The sequence below is a fragment of the Symsagittifera roscoffensis genome, chromosome 2, assembly GCF_963678635.1.
Source record: "Symsagittifera roscoffensis chromosome 2, txSymRosc1.1, whole genome shotgun sequence".
NCBI classification, from domain to species: domain Eukaryota; kingdom Metazoa; phylum Xenacoelomorpha; order Acoela; family Convolutidae; genus Symsagittifera; species Symsagittifera roscoffensis.
In genome coordinates, this window is record NC_087063.1 from 12,849,128 (window position 1) to 12,866,210 (window position 17,083).

General features: G+C 35.4%; 1 protein-coding gene across 1 annotated transcript in view; it reads right to left on the reverse strand.

Moving 5' to 3' along the window:
* The window catches only part of LOC134840763 (glycogen phosphorylase-like), a 428,033-nt gene that overhangs the window by 103,101 nt on the left and 307,849 nt on the right, over positions 1-17,083 (reverse strand). The window lies entirely within an intron of this gene.

Here is a 17,083-nt window from a genome sequence, read left to right on the forward strand (position 1 = left end):
TGGGTGTGCTAAATTCTATGGTATAGATTCCATATTGTTGTGTTAGATTACATATCTCTTTCAAATAATGTTCAATAGTTTGTCTTTTGATTTTTAGATCTGGGAATTGTGCTTTGCATGGACTGATTCCGGGTTCAAACAAATTTACGAGTAAGTTCTTGCAAAAATAATGTTGACCGCTATCATCGGGTGAATCTATAAGAAAGGGGTAAACTGCTTCGTCATCTGGACTATCGTCACTTTGAGTGTGGCTCATTTTTTCGTTTGATGACTGTTAGTATATAGCTATCGATGTGTCTAATTGGTTGATTCCAATTATAACAGTGTAGCGGTTTGTGTTTGTATTGCTTTTTTATTCTTCTTTTTCCTCTTTTTGATGAATTTGAAGTTGTTTCTGAGTCAGAAAAATATAATTGATCGTGAATGGGACAATTTTTATCAATTGATTCTTTTAATTTGGAGAGTTCATCTAAACTGATGGCTTCTGATTCAGAAAATGCGTTTCTATTTTTTGAAAATCTTTTTCGTGTGATTTGTCTTTGTTTGCTTATAATTTTTCTTTTTATTGTTTGTCGTTTTGTTCTAATGTATCTAACTGTTTGAGTATGAGGTTGATTACAAGATCGTATTTTTTGTTATCAATTTCACAGTTGTGTAAAACGATTGTTTGTTTATTTCCTGAATTTTTGAATGACATAAAGTTTAGGATGAGGGATGCAAGAAGTTGTTAGTTATTTCTATTTCCTTAGACTGTTAATCCTTACGATTTTTTGGTTAGCTTAACCTGAGTCTTTTTGTTCAGGGTTGGAGAGAAAAGTATATCAATTCCGAAGAATGAGTTTTTATTTTCTCGTGGCTAGTCTAAGCTAAGGTGTTAACTTACTTAATCTTACTTAGGGGTAGTGATTGTGTTCAAGGGTTGGAGAATAGTAAATCGATCCACAAAGTTCAGGTATAATTAGAACGCAAGTAGTTCGTTAGATACTATTCTAAACTTACTAAGTCTAAGATCTATCCTGGGTCTGGTAAGAGGAGGGTTCAAGTGAAGGATGAATAACCGAAGTTCTTCACTGTTTATCTTAATTTGAATGGTTAGTTTTATTGAAAAATTTCTATTAGTCCTGGGTCTTTTGAAAGGGTTGGAAAATGAATCGACGTTTGAGGTCATTAGACACTTGCTAAGTGGGTGGGGGAGAACAAAATTGTTCTTTTGATCCAAGGATAGGCCTTGATGATCAGGTTTTAAATTTATTGAGATAGAAAATTTATTAAGATCCAAGGATAAGCCTTGATGATCTAATTTTAAAATTAAGTGAATTTAAGTTTAAAATGATTTAAATTTATTGAATGAAAAGATTTAGTTCTTTAATGATATTAGTGAGCTTATGATTGCTGTTATGTTTAGGTGATGAAGCTGGAACAGCAGGATGATTTATGATTACTAACAATTTATTGTCATGCTACTAATTTTTATTTTCATTTTTAATAAATATTTTTCAAATATGTTTTATATAATACTGCAGAAATTAAGAAAACGATCTGAGATCTTTTTATCAATCGCTATTGTACATTAATAATTTTGTTTAGCGCCTGAAATGATCATGAAAGTTTACTTCAAAATTTTATGTTTGCAAATGAAAATCTAAATTCATTGCTAATAGGATTCTAAATACAAAAGTTTGTGTTGGCTTTTGCCGTACAATCATAAAACTAAATGGTAAGTTTCTACTTTGTCGTATGTCGTCTCTTGTCCGAGGTCTTCTTCCAATTCCGGGTAGTTCTATTTTCGTTCGGAATATCGGCTCTGATCTATTGAGTCGTAGAGACATTTCAATTAAATTATTATCGTATAACATTTTGAAAATGTTTTGTCTAATTTCTAATCTATTTTTGGTTAGTGCTAAGCTATTAAGGTCTTATTCGAGACTTATGGTCGCACCAGATGAGTTATAACCGATGTGGTTAACTCATAGAGTAATTTCGGATAGGGTACACCGTCTGCTTGTCACGCTATCTTTTTTTCGGCCGGATAGATTCGTGCAACTTCTTAGTCTAATACCGATCCTAATCTTACTCTGATACTTACTAGTCTCAGGGTGTTTAACTGGTCTCTGCTAGGCTCAATAGATCTAGGGTATACTGGTTTATTGCGGCTGCTGAAGTTCTCTAGGAGAGGCAACTAATTTCTAAGTTAAATTCAAATCTCTCTGGTGCTGAAATTACAAGTAATTTCAGCACTGACAAATAAGTGGGTTGTTAGTTAGATGGATTATGATTGGTTAATGTTAAATATTTTACAGTGGTAAAATATCCAATTTATCCAATTATAAAATGTAGTTTAGATCAGGTTCCATTTATCTCAATTAAACTTTTTCGTTTAGATACCTCGTAAGTGACACATCTAAACGTTCTATCTCTGAATAATTAGCTCTCAAATATGCATATTACCTTTTTTGTTTTTGATATTAATTGGAAGCTCAACGCCATCACAAGGATCATTGCGCCTGATTCAAACAATTGTACTAATAAATTAATTTCAGAAAAAAAAGAATAAAATCAAGAATAAAAAAGAATAAAAAAAAGAATATAAATAGTTTGCCACGCGTTTAACCTTAGCGACAATTTCTGAGGGAATAACGAAAGTTTAGGCGGCTGGTTTCCTGATTAGCAATCAGGAATACTTCTACTTGGTCTGCAAACTCTGCCAAAATTGAACTTCGGTCTTGGTTTTCTGGAAAAACCAACACTTATCCTGATCGTAAAACCAAAACTGCCCAATAAAACTTTTAGATTGTTTTTAGAGAGCGCGTAACCCGCCCCCAATAGACTATGAGCAAGCGGCAGAGCCCATAAAGTCTGCATTAGAGACCATCAGACCCGAAACTAGGGGTCCCTACTTGGGCGACAGGGGCCAGGAGCTGTCCCCACAGGCCATGCTGCTGTTCGAAACCATGCAACAAGTTAGTCATTGTTCAGTTTTAATAACTCTGAACTTGAGACAATGAAACTGAGTTAAAAATGTAGACGAATTTTCAAAATTGAATTTCAACTCTCGAAAGAGCAAACCAAAGTGATTGCGCTTTTTCAGAGTTCAGTTTTTTTATTAACTTTAAGTTCATAACTTCAAAACAATTTTCATTCAAAACAACAAACTTCAAAACAATTTTCATTCAGCATTGATCTGGCATTCAGTTTTTGATTAACAAAGAACTGATAAAACGGCGACAAAAAGGCAAATTCGATAATTCAAATAAAAATATCTAACCAGTTTCTGCTTCAAGGTCAAAATTATTTCTATAAATTCAGACGTTGTCCGATGTATTTATAAAATGTCTGACGTATACAGTGCTGATTTAAATTAATCGGATAAAACGAGCTAAACTTGAAAATTAAAACGCCTTTTCTCAAATTGGGCCGAGTTTAGGTGAAAACTTATGAAGACAAAACTTGCTCAAAATTTTAGCAGAATTAATATGGTGTAATTGGTTTTGCGAAGTTCGGGCCTAAAATTTTACCCCAAAAAGGGTCGTTTTGGTTTTTCTTAGTTAATCAAAAATTACGCCAAAAATACCCAGTCGATCACAGACATAATTATATCAGATTGAGCCCCTTACGTAGCCCAACAAACTTTAAGAAGGGTATTTACAACAATGAAACAATGTCCGATGTTTTTATAAAAGCTATAAAAGCGAAGTTGCAAAAATTTCGGATAAACAAAAAGAGAGCACTTTGCAGGTTTTTGACTCAATTTTATAGCACAATTGGATTTTCGGGCAGCCTTGAGACAAGTTCTGTCTAGAAAACTTTGCTTGGAACTATTCTGATTTAGTTCATGTGCTCTTTCTTATGAATGTTGCTCTATTTTTTTTTGCTCTGAAGAGAGTTTTCACGCTGAAGAGAGTTTTCGGAAAGTTTTTGCAAGCAACAGCTAAATTTTTCGACCGAAAGTACAGCTCAAGGTCACGTAAAACTTAAATTTGCATGCAAAATAGCTCAGGAAGTTACCAGATTGCTCTTTTTGGATATTTCTGTACTTGAACTTTTTTAACTTTTCCAAAAAGCTTTGCCGATGTGAATTAATCGTATAAATTGAAATAGACCTAAAATTTGAAAAGCATGTTTTAAAAACTGGGATATTTCTCGGCAAAAGTGAAGAAAACCAATTCGTTCAATGTAAAGACCAAATTTTTCACTGATATAGGTCTTGATGACTTGGTTTTTCTGTTTTTTTTTCTCAGAAAAAGTTTCAAAAATGCTTAAAATGCTCTAATAACTGCAAAAAGGCATCTTAATTATAAATGCATTTATGAAAGCACGTTTTTTTAAATAATTTTAATGCAATTTCTTGCTCTAAAAATTAGACCAACTGCGCTTTATGACAACGAAAGCAAAATTGGTCAAAAAAACGCGATCGACTTCTATTTTCGAAATGAGATTTTACTTCCTGTTTGATAGAAATAGATGCGAAATTTTACCGGATTTTTTTAAAAATCTTATTTTATAAAACTTATTTCCAAAACCTTAAAAATATATTTTTGTATACTTATCAAGATTTGATTTCTATAGTTCTTTTAAATGTAATTATTGGCAAACGCGTACTGTTTTGATGTAAGGTATAAAGAACAAATTTGTTCACAATTGCCACTTTGTTTATCGTGTCAATTTTCATTGCATTATAAAAATGTTAAAGTAGTTAATCAAAATCGAATTTCTAAGGTGGGAATTTTGTCGAGTAAACTGCTAAGTTAATAGTTACTTAGACCTTGCTTTTGTATCCGTATATGTTTGGCAGATATGCAAAAGTTTTAAGAACACTCAAAAATCAGGAAAAGTAGCCGAGAAACAAAAGCTGATAATTGAAACTACTTCATAACTTGCCGTCATTATGCCTAGAAATTGAAATAAGGTTTAAATAAAGGCAAAAGTCTTTTTTCAAGAAACCGATAGCATCAATTGTTTGGCAAATGGTTTTCTGATTTGAAGTGAAAGGAAAGCAGAAGAACAATTCGAATCAAGAAAAAAATAAAAAATGAACCTAAATATCGAACAAACCGACCAATTCTTTAAATGGAAAAACAAATAAAAGCGTAGTTTTCTAAAAATAAATCTTTTTGCAAGCTAAAACCTTAATTTCTAGTTTTTGGTAGACTCCAAAAGCAAAGAAAGATCTTTGTACATTTTTACATTTTTGGATCAAACACTTCAGCTAATGATGCATAAAACTGCTCAGTGAACATTATATGAGATCTACGTTTTTTTGATGACTGAAAATAATCAATACATTTTTTTTGGCACTGATAATGTCCAACAGGCCTTGCGACGTGAATAAAATCTATAATGAAGCTATTCAATGTAACTCAAGGACTTCAATTCTGACAAAACGGTAAAAATTTTAAGCGTTTCTCTACATATTTTAATTCGATCAATTCGAAAATCAAATCAATTCAATTATTGTAGTATAAACCATCTGTTGGAGTATTTCAACTACAGAATTCATTTAACTTTCAATTTTAGCTGGCGAGTAAAAAAGTTGCAAAGTAAAAGCAATGGTCGCAAAGTTTTCGAGCCTTGATCGTATCGTCAAATATATTCTTTGCCAGTAAAAGGAAAAAAAAAATACTTTTTGCCAAAATAAATCTTAGATACTAACTGAAATATATCTAACTCAAATCAATTGCGCAACAAAAAAATCAGATTAAATTTGAAAAGCAATAGGTTTGATTTTGCGTTTCGACCATTGATTTTGTTCCGACCATTGAAAATGGCGAAGAATTTTGTATTCGGTTTGGTTTTATTTTTTCTCTTTGTTTTCCACGCAAAATCAGGTACAAAAAAATAATCATCGGACTGGGTTGAGTGATATATTATATTAAGCTCTTTTAGTCGGGATTCGAACCACTTTAAAAAATTCCCAACTTTTTTTTCTAGTATCGAGAAAAACCGGTTTGAAGCTTATAAGTTTTCGTCTAATTTTGAGCGACGAAAGCCAGCAAGCAGGCTTATTTATGCTTATTTTAGGCCGTTTAAAATAGCTTAAATATGTTTAACTTTAATTGTACTCAAGTAAAACTAGTTTGAATTAATTTTTTTTTGTTTTTTTTTGTCATTTTTCTTCAAAAACTGTTGTTCGGTTTGCCTATATTACTATGATGTCGAATATGCCTAAATTATAGTTTTATGTCCGATTTTTTTTATCACACCACTCAGAAAGAGCTACACTAATTTGGGGAAAAATGGTAGATAATTAAAGACTATGCTTGGAACATTCTGTGCTATGTGCACAGTAACCAGCTGTCATTGTTAGACATTGCTCATGTCTTGATCATCGTTCTACTTTTTTTCGAATGATTTACAAACTTTGCCATAGAAGTCGCTCCTCATGCGTATTTTTGAACATTTTGTTTCCTTACCATGTGCGAACTCATACAACCTTCAGTCGAGGTTTAATTGATGATTATTTTAGTTTTCGGTTTTTATGTTAGTTTAATGTCCGGGTAGCTTGTACGACTTCCAAAATCCAAAAATCGGGAAGCGGTGGTGAAGTGGTTAGATCTCCGCCTCTCAGTCGAAAGGTCGTTTATTTGAGGCCCATTGTGCTCGCTGCTTGAGAGTGAGGAAACGTTTTTCAGCCCGGAAAATAACCAAAAAATTGCATATATATCTCAACCAGGGTTATCCGTCAAGAGCTGAACAGCTCGAAATTCGGTCCTTTCTAGCTCACCAGAAACATGAAACTCTCACGTCATAATAAAAATTTCAAGCTTGTGTTGAACTCCAGCTTGGCAGCATTCCAAACTTTTAAAAGTTTTTTGAAAGATGTATTTTTTTTGCTTCAGCACAACTGTGACGTGAAGACTGCTCAGAACATTATCAAGATGCGGGTTGCCTGGCAGAAGAAACACTGCAGCAACATTGTTTCCGATGTGTACAGGAGCGCCAGGGAAAAGCAATTTACTAGGGACAGACTACAAAGGAGGGAAAACCCGGATGACGCCCAGCGGACTAAACGAAACTCATTTTCATGAAGCCTAGCTGTGAATGAGATAAGACTTTCTATTGAGTTTAAAAAAACTATTAACTATTAAAGTTTAGATAAGTTTCAGAGTTAAATAAGCTATACCATCAAGTATTGAATTTTATGAAGATATATTAGATCCAGCCAAGTTTTTCATAGTTGTCCTCCTGGCTTAGGTCAGTCAAAGTTCAACTGGGGCAATGACGTTATTTGTACGACCCACAAAACAAAATTCAAGATTTTGAGAAAAATTTCGAACGTCTAGTTTGTTCAGTTAGTTTGAGACTTTGGGTCCTTGACTGATTAAACTAGACGCTGCAAAAATTTTCTATGAACTTGAGTTTTGTGGGTCGCTAAAGTACCCTTATCACCCCCCAGATTAACTTTGGCTCAGTGAAACTGTCAGCTATATGAACAATTTCTTCCCTAACTTATTAACAAGTAAACGATGATCACTTCTAAAGGTAAATGACTAAATTTATGCATTAAGTCAGTATGTATTTTAATTAAGTGTACGATATTATCATATGATATTCGATATGATCATAATATAAGCATTCAGGTCTTACACATTGAATTAACCTCAATCCCCATACTTTTTAGCGGCAACTAAAATTATTAGTAAAAACTTCTAAAAAGAAAATGACTAAATTTATGCATTAAGTCAGCATGCATTTAACTCGATCAAAAATGGATTCATTGGGTTCAAAATTGGGTTTACTACAAATACGCAGTACATTCTTACGTTAACTTCAAAAAGTATGACTGAAAAAAATCAAATCGAGGGATGAGCTTGTTCTCAAGGCTCCTCTATAGGCAAATCTTTCCGCAAAAAATGCTCATTTGTAGGATCGATAATCCTAACCGTTTTTTGCCACCTTTAGAAATCGATTGAGCGTTTTACCTTGAGAAATGCATCAGTAGGGTGAAAGCTAATGAATGATACGTAGCGCGGTATTGAAAATTCAATACGATAAGCAGAAAAGTAAGCCAACAGTCAAGTCCAAAATAAGTTTTAATCTTCGAAGATATAGCCCTTCGTATGGCCGAAAACCCACTTGAAGTAAGAGCGCTGGACTCCCTCCCAAATGGAAACTAAAGAAGCTGACTTTATGAAACGCATAGGACGGATACTAGTGATGATTTGACCCGGTCATGCAAAAATCTAGACCCCTCAGACCCCCCGGCCTCAAGAGATAGCGTTTCCCGGAAGCGCAAATAGCCCTATTAGAACTCGGTAAATAGCGGTTGGAATGGAACTAAAATTAAGTATGTTTTAGACCTAATTCAGGAAAGCATAAGTTCAGAATCCCAGAGCCCCTGGACCCCTACTTCCGGTGCTATGCCCTATGCAAATAGTCCCCACCCCGACTTCCGGAAGCCGTTTCTCGGCCCCCACTGAACGCATGACTTTGGGATATCATAGGTAGTAACGAGATACATCATGTGTTATAATTTGAGCAAAATCCAATGGTTGAACCAGTAGTTATTAGCACTTGGGGAAAAATACCCCTTAGATCGGAAATAGGCAATTTACGCAAAATATTGAGCGGGGGCATAACGTTTTAATGACAGCAAAAGACACCAGACACCAACCTCAAAAAAAACCCTTTTAAGTGAAACCCCTCCGACGGCTCCTTCCGATGTTAATAGCCTTTTTCGGGAAAAAGTGATAATGGAAATTATAAATGGGACAACTCTGGAAGTATTAACGGGTTATGGATGAAGTTGGTAGCTTGGGATTCTATGGGATTCTCAACCTGAATATGGAAAATGGATCTCGGGTGACCCCGGAGTGACCTTTTAATTGACCTTTGGGCGCTTAGGACTAAAATTGCATAGAAAAGTCTGGGATGAACACCGCAAAGTGGCGTATTCCCCAACCCCAACCCTTGGGAACGAAAAACAGTCATCGTAATTTTAATTGGGAGGGAACTTACATTTTGGAAAACGAGGCAAAATCCGAAGGGGATATAGCTTATAACTTCAAAAATTGAGGTAATGGAACTAATGAAAGTGGACTTGGCAAACGTGAGTTCAACGTAACTTGGCGAATGAGCTATTAGTAGAAGTTGATCAGACTAAAGAAAAGTATTCCCAGAGAAAATCGGCGGTAATAGGGGCATAACATGGGAAGTAGGTCACCTAAAAACCATGAATGGACGGGATACTTACCCAGCTCCTCGGAGGTCACTTTTTAGTATAACGTGACCTCTAATAAAGGAGTTACGTTTCCCCGGATAGCCAGGAATTCGAAACTTGAATACAGTATAGACCTGACTTTTAGATGCTTGGAATGAAGTAGCGACCCATAAAAAGGGTCTTCTCCCAGCCCCGGGCGGTTTGAACGTTAAAAGGATAATTTAAAAAAATGGGTAGATTGGTTTATTAAACATAACTCGGTTTAGAGGTGAAATTGGACTTGATAATTGCACATTTTAGTTAGAAATACCTACAGCGAACTTGGAATTTAAGACTAGTGTCGTCAGAGGAAGAATTCAATAAAAACTTTGCGAAAGGGTTGCCAGAGTAAATGCCAGCATTTGTAGTGATCCTTAATGACACTAGTACTTTTTGCATGTCAGACTGATTGATTGTGTGGAATTATTGTGTGTAATTCGTGAATTAAGATTCTCTAGAGAAGAGAGAATTGTTAGTTAAGTCAGTTGGAATTTGAACAGCAAATAGGCAATTATTTTAGGAAGCTGAAACTCATCCATTGATTTAAAACTCATCTATTCAAATTCAAAAACAAATGAAAAACTCAATTGTGTCTGCAGAAAAGTTATAACTGAAGACAAATGGCATGGCCTATTTTGCCTGAACAAAGCAGGGTGGTAGTCTTCGCATGGAATTTTGAATGCAACTCTGTTAAGCAAAAGTTTGGTTCCTTTTTTTTTCTTAGAGCCACGACCCATCCATGAGACAGAAGATCAGAAGCATATCACAGGGCTTGTCGGTACGCGTTTTCTGTGAGATTTTACGGTAGTTCACTTCGTAGCCGCCATCAAAACACTTAGGCTCAGTTTGTGAAGTCAGACCTACGGCAGATGAGTCTGAATAGGTAAAACTGACCGGCTTTAGGTGCCACCCTCTCTGGCACTGAAATTTTGCAAGCTCAATAAAACTTTGAAAACTTATATTGAAGAACTCTGAGCAGCTAATTTTCCTAAGCCCAGAATTTCCTTTGCAAAACAGTTTTCAAATGCAGTTTGTCTTTTCGACATTATGACATTATCAAGGATAAAACTATTAAGGTATCTGATAGACCCGTAGCCCCACATCAAGCGGGACTTCAATGCTAACAGAAAACAGAGGTTAATGTTCTATCAAATCTACACAAAGTCTTTGCTCACTCTATCTTTTTAAACATAAATTATTGCTCAATTTCTACCAAAAAACAATTTCACGGTCTTTACATCTCAGAACAACGAAAAATTTTCGGGCAGGTACCAAAAATCTACAATTTTTGGGTAGAATTTTTTTAACATATCAACACAAAAAAGCATCAAAAGAATTCTAAAAAAAAAATTGTTTTGTAATTCAAAAAATTTAAAAGGTCTTTCGAAACAGTTTGAAAGATCGTCTTTCGAAACGGACGGAGACGGGGACGGAAAAGGAACTGGAAAACTCAGTATTAATCACTACAAAAATTTAAACGAGATGAGAAACAAAATTTTAGCCATTTTGTCACTTCAACAACTACAGGGCTGCAAAACAACCTAAAAGCCTATCAACTGATTGTCGTATCCTCTACAGTAAGCCATCAGGACTAAAATTTTCGGTCATTAAGACTGGGCAAAGATAATGTTTATGGGTTCAATGAATGAAACAATGACATGTTATGGTTCCTTCTTGACCAAAAGTGCAAAAGTTCATAGTTAAATAGTGGTGATGTGATGTTAGTTTAACCTAAAATTTTGTTGTTTATTGGAATTGAATAGACAAAATAACTTCACGAGGAAAATGATTGAAACATGCAAACAAAAATAACCAGTTTTTCTGGAGAATTGCCAATGACACAAAAAACTAAAAAAACACAAAAAAAAAACATCTTCTAAAGGTTTATCAGACAAACAATAATTTTAAACTAAAATTTCTGGTTGTTCTTTATCATATCAAAACAAATAGCATCAGAAACGTCCGAAAAATTGGAAAAAAAACAGACATTGAAACAGTTTTGAAACAGATATTTTATCTGGTTACACAGGAAAACTTAAATCAATTGCTTTTTCTGTTCCAATTCCTTAATTCCTTATATGAATCAATTACTTTGCTACGAGTGCGCACTCTCAACATTTGCACCAAGAGAACGCAATTACTGCGGTGTTTTACTGGGGCACCCAATAATGGATAGAGAAAATGGAGAATAATTTTCAGAAAACGTCTTCCAAGAAAAATTGGGGGCACTAAAGTTTCTGGACTGCTGGAACGGTTAGGAAACAGTAAGCCTCGAAATTTTAAACACGTAAAACTTTAAAAAGATTGAATGAATGTCTTTCAAACGAGTTCAGTGATTAAAAATCTGTGATTAAATTAGAAAGATTATGTTTTTAAGTCAAATCGCAAACAATCTCAATATGTACAGTAACTCGTTTAAGGGCTTTTAGAAAGGATTTTAATAGAAATATACTGGAATTTAACAAGCAGTTTCTTAGGTTAGTTATAAGTATGAAGAAACTGGTTGATGTATATTTCAGACATAAACAATAAAACTTAAGATCAGTATAATGATGCTCCCAGTTCGGATGGCTTGCAACCTTCTGATGCAGTTGTTGAATTTCTAGTGCAAGTATTAAGAGAATTTTCATAAAAACTCTTCAATAACACCAATTTCTTATAACATCACAGCCCGGCCCAGAAAAACACCGCCACATTTACCCCCAACTTAGATCCAAACTTCCTAATATGCTTCATTTTTTGCAGAACAGTGATAGACTCCACAAAAAACCTTAATTTCTTAGTTAAAACTTTGTGGAGTGAATCTGAACTTTTTAAAAACTATTCTGTGAGTCGTAATTTTAAATTCTTTTTGTTTAGTGCTGCGCTTTTAAGCTCTATATCTCAAACAGGTAGTTTGAAGATAACGTAAAAGTTTTTGGGGCGTGTAAGCTGCCAAAAAATTTTGTTCAAAATAAAACTGAGAAAGGATGAGCGCAGATCAACACAACTCATTAAATTTTTTATTTTTTATTTTGTTATCCACACAAAGTGGAGTTATTGAAACCATTCCTGGCTCATATGATACAACGAACGTGTCATTCAAATTTGTCACAAGATGTCAAAAAATCTGTTTTTATTTTAACATTTAAACTTTCAATGTGTTTTCCGAAAAATTGCGCAAGAAAAATATTGTTCAGAAAAAGGGTGAAAATACAAAGTTAGGAATTTCAGAAAATTGGCTAACAAAAAAAATGTTTTGAAGTTATGAGATCTCGAACCAAAAGCAATTGTGATGTTCAGATTTGATAGACAGTCTGCGGTAAGAAAGCTGGCGGTCTTCACCAGTAAAAATGAACCCGGAGAGAAGATTTAAATTTGTTCATCAAAGGGAAATATGAGTGGGTGTGGGTTGAATGCAGATTGCACATTAAAAGTGCAAGTAATGAAAAAATGTGGACTAATTCAAACGTAACAATTTTCGTTGATTATTTGGATCAATTCGCACTCAATAATCACAATGAAGTTTTGTGTCTATCCAGATAACACTCAAGTGTGATTATAGTTTTTTTCGCTTTAAGAAATCAAAAAAGGCAATTTGAAATCCTTTGTAGCACTCAATGCTTTAAAAAAATTGATTCCAATAATGAAGTGCAAGTTGAGGCTTCAGAAGAGACTCATATTGATTACCTCATGGGTGAATATGAAACAAACGGTAACGATTTTTTTTTGATACACCTTATTTAACGAACCATTTTGACTCAATGTGGAAAGAGGATGCCAAAAACTATTTAATCTTTCTTTATAGATAATTATTGTAAATAAGATTTTTGCTTCACTCCTTCAGTTTTCCCTTGATTTTAGATATACCAATGCGCAGACGAACAAAACATGTTTTCCTTGCTATAAATGTTAACCTCTAATGCTCTGCACCAACATGCGCCGAGAAGAGCCAAAATATGATCATAATTCAAGGCTAAAAATATTCTGTTAAGAGATTGGTTTGATTCAGAGTGCAAAAAAAAATTAAAAAATTGAAAAAATAACTTTAAGATTACCGGAATCAAACACCAAGGATAATTGTCTCTGTCCTGGGTATTTGGCCAGTTTAATTAAAAACAAGCAAAACAAGCATTCGCTAAATAATTGTTCCTTTCTTAACACAATTCCGCAACAACGGAAGTATATCAATCACGTTCGCGATTCCTGATCAAACAGCAGCAGAATTTCGAAGATACGTGATACTTTCATGGAAGAAATTAGCCAGAATGTAAGAATTGCATAAAAAAAACTATGTATTTTCAAATATGGACAAGTTTTTGGGCTCTGTTAAATCTCAACAATATTATTCAGTAATTGATTTTTCTCAGTTTCGTTTTCAGAACATAACTACAAAGCGTTGCTATGAGGTATCTCAAGAAATAAACATCCAAAAACCGATGAGTTTTTTTACCGTACCTGCTTGGGCAAAAATCCACGACTAATTAGTAATTATGACACAGCTTACGTTTGTTAGTAATGCTTGTAATGATGAGAAGTTTTTCTCGTGTCGTTTTTTTGAAGTCTACTCTGATCCCTGGTGGTTTCGCCATTTTTCCAGGGATTGCCTTTTCCTGATTGATAGAGTTTCGCAGTAGTTCATCCATTTTAGACTGTATGGCACGCGAACTCTCTGCTTGGTTCCCGCTCCTTGTATCCATGCCTTTCTCTGGTGGTCATCATTGCAATTTTACGCTTTCTTAGCGTTTTCTCACTTCCTTCATGTCCTTTTTGATTAGCATCTCCCGTTCCTTTATAAGTTTGTTCAACTTTCTCGGCTATTTGTTGTAACCTTTCTTCTGTTGATCTGGCCATTGTGAAATAGTTATCAAAGCCTTCACTCTGTTACGCCTGATCTTCCTTTTCAGTTCCTGCCGGTCTCCCTCGTCATAATTGAGTTTTTTGACTTGTTTCCGATGACTCTCCCGAAGCCTGGTTTTCTAGTCACTGAGTGGTTTCTGTGTTTTGTGTTTCTTCCCGTCCAGTGTCCGTTGTTATCGCAGAAACTGTCCCGAATATATTGCTTTTTCCGGTACCTGCTGTCGGTTCCTCTTTCTAATTTGTTCTCATCTTCACCCTTGCTGCAATCCCCTCCGTGATGGATGTCATCACGGTTAGTGAATCACTTCTATTGTCTCTGGGGTATTGCCTGATATCTCGTATCCATCTCGAATCCATCCACGTATCCATCGTTTGTGATTCCTGTTCCACCGTATTTGGCATTGGTGTTGACACATTCATCTTCTTTCCGTCCTCATTCAAACTTTGTCCAGGTGTCTCTAGAACAATCTCTGTCACTTGGGTTTCCTCTCGTCTCTCTAGTTTTTCCACAATTGCTTCTTTTGCTTCTGATTGCTCTTTGTTCTTTCGGATATTCGCAAAGCTCACTGAAACGTTTCTCTCCTTTAACTTTGGTATTGTGACCACCGGTGTCGTTTTTGATTGCCCTAGTTGGAGACTTAGCTTCTGCTCAAACTTGCCTTTCTCTGGCAATGGCGTTCTGGTTTTCTCTGTGTTTTCCTACTATAGCCTCTTTTTTAATATCGCAACCAGTGTCTATTTACCTAATTTGGATTGAGTACACTTGTATATTTTAACAGGTTTAAGTAAAGAAAATTTTAAAAAATTGTCTGGTGTCTAGCCCTTCAAAAACAATCACAATGTTTTTTCATTCAACAATCCTTTTTGAAACCGAATGTTTTTACTAGTTAATTGCACTACTTACGATTCAAAGACTCTAGTGTTGGGCAGTTAATTGAACTTTCCAAAACTCAAACAAAGTTAATGTTGGGCTAGTATTGGAACTTCCCAAGACTCAAGCACCCAGTGTTGGGCAGTAGTTTGAAATTCCAAAGACTCAAAACTCTAGTATTGGGCAGTTGTTGGACCTTCTGAAGACTCAAGCAAATTGAGTGTTGAGCAAGTGATTGAACTTCTAGGACTTCTAGTGTTGAAAATTTGTTGGAGATTCCAAGGATTTCTATCGTTGGGCAGTCGTTTGAACTTCCCAGGACTTCTAGTGTTGGCAGTTGCTTGAACTTCTCAGGACCTCAAGTGTTGGGCGGTTCTTTGAACTTCACAAGATTCAAGCAAATTTAGCGATGAGCATATGTTTGAACCTCCCAAGACATCAAAGTTCTAGTGTTGGGCAGTTGTCTGAGTTCCCAGGATCTCTGCTGTTGGGCAGTTGTTTGAACTTCCCAGGTCTTTAAGTGTTGGGCAGTTGTTTTAACTTCCAAGACTTCTAGTCTTTGGCAGTTGTTTTAATTTCTCGTGAGATCAAGTGTTGGGCAGTTGTTCAAACTTCCCAGGACTTCTAGTCTTGGGCAGTTGTTTGCAATTCACAAGACTTCTAGTGTGGGGCAGTTGTTTGAATTTCGCAGGACTTCTAGTGTTAGGCAGTTGTTTGACTTTCCCCGCACTTCTAGTTTTTTGGCAGTTGTTTGAACTTTCCAAGACCTCAAGTGTTGGGTAGTTATTTGAACAACCAAGACATCTAGTGTTTGGCAGTTTTTCAAATTTTCCAGGACGTCTAGTGTTGGGCAGTCGTTTGAACTTCCCAGGACCTCTACTGTTGGGCAGTTTGTAACAGTCGCCTACTTCAGTCACATATGAGGTTAAAGAAAAGTAGGCCCTATAATCATTGGCTCAATAGTCAGGGACACTATCTCTTGTGTTTTTCTACCTCAAGCGGTCGGAGCCAATTCGGTTCACTTGCGACATGAGACTAAAACCCGCGTTACAGCTTGAGACTAAAGCCCGCTTTACTCATTCATCTTCTTTCCGTCCTCATTCAGACTTTGTCCAGGTGTCTCTAGATCAATCTCTGTCACTTGGGTTTCCTCTCGTCTCTCTAGTTTTTCCACAATTGCTTCTTTTGCTTCTGATTGCTCTTTGTTCCTTCGGATATTCACAAAGCTCACTAAAACGTTTCTCTCCTTTAACTTTGGTATTGTGACAACCGGTGTCGTTTTTGATTGCCCTAGTTGGAGACTTAGCTTCGGCTCAAACTTGCCTTTCTCTGGCAATGGCGTTCTGATTTTTTTTGTGTTTTCCATAGCCCCTTTTTTAATATCGCAACCAGTGTCTATTTACCTAGTTTGGATTAAGTACACTTGTATATTTTAACAGATTTAAATAAAGAAAATTTTAAAAAATTGTCTGGTGTCTAGCCCTTCAAAAACAATCACAATGTTTTTTCATTCAACAATCCTTTTTGAAACCGAATGATTTTACTAGTTAATTGCACTACTTACGATTCAAAGACTCTAGTGTTGGGCAGCTAATTGAACTTTCCAAAATTCAAACAAGTTTAATGTTGGGCTAGTATTGGAACTTCCCAAGACTCAAGCATCCAGTGTTGGGCAGTAGTTTGAAATTCCAAAGACTTAAAACTCTAGTATTGGGCAGTTGTTGGACCTTCTCAAGACTCAAGCAAATTGAGCGTTGAGCAAGTGATTGAACTTCTAGGACTTCTAGTGTTGAAAATATATTAGAGATTTCAAGGAAATCTATCGTTGGACAGTCGTTTGAACTTCCTAGGACTTCTTGTGTTGGGTAGTTGTTTGATTTTCCCAGGACTTCTAGTGTTGGCAGTTGCTTGAAATTCTCAGGACCTCAAGTGTTGGGCAGTTCTTTGAACTTCCCAAGATTCAAGCAATTTCTTTGAACTTTTCAAGATTCTTCAAGATTCAAGCAACACTTGAGGTCTTGGAAAGTTCAAACAACTGCCAAAAAATTCAAGGTCTTTAAGTGTTGGGCAGTTATTTTAACTTCCAAGACTTCTAGTCTTTGGCAGTTGTTTTAATTTCTCGTGAGATCAAGTGTTGGGCAGTTGTTCAAACTTCCCAGGACTTGTAGTCTTGGGCA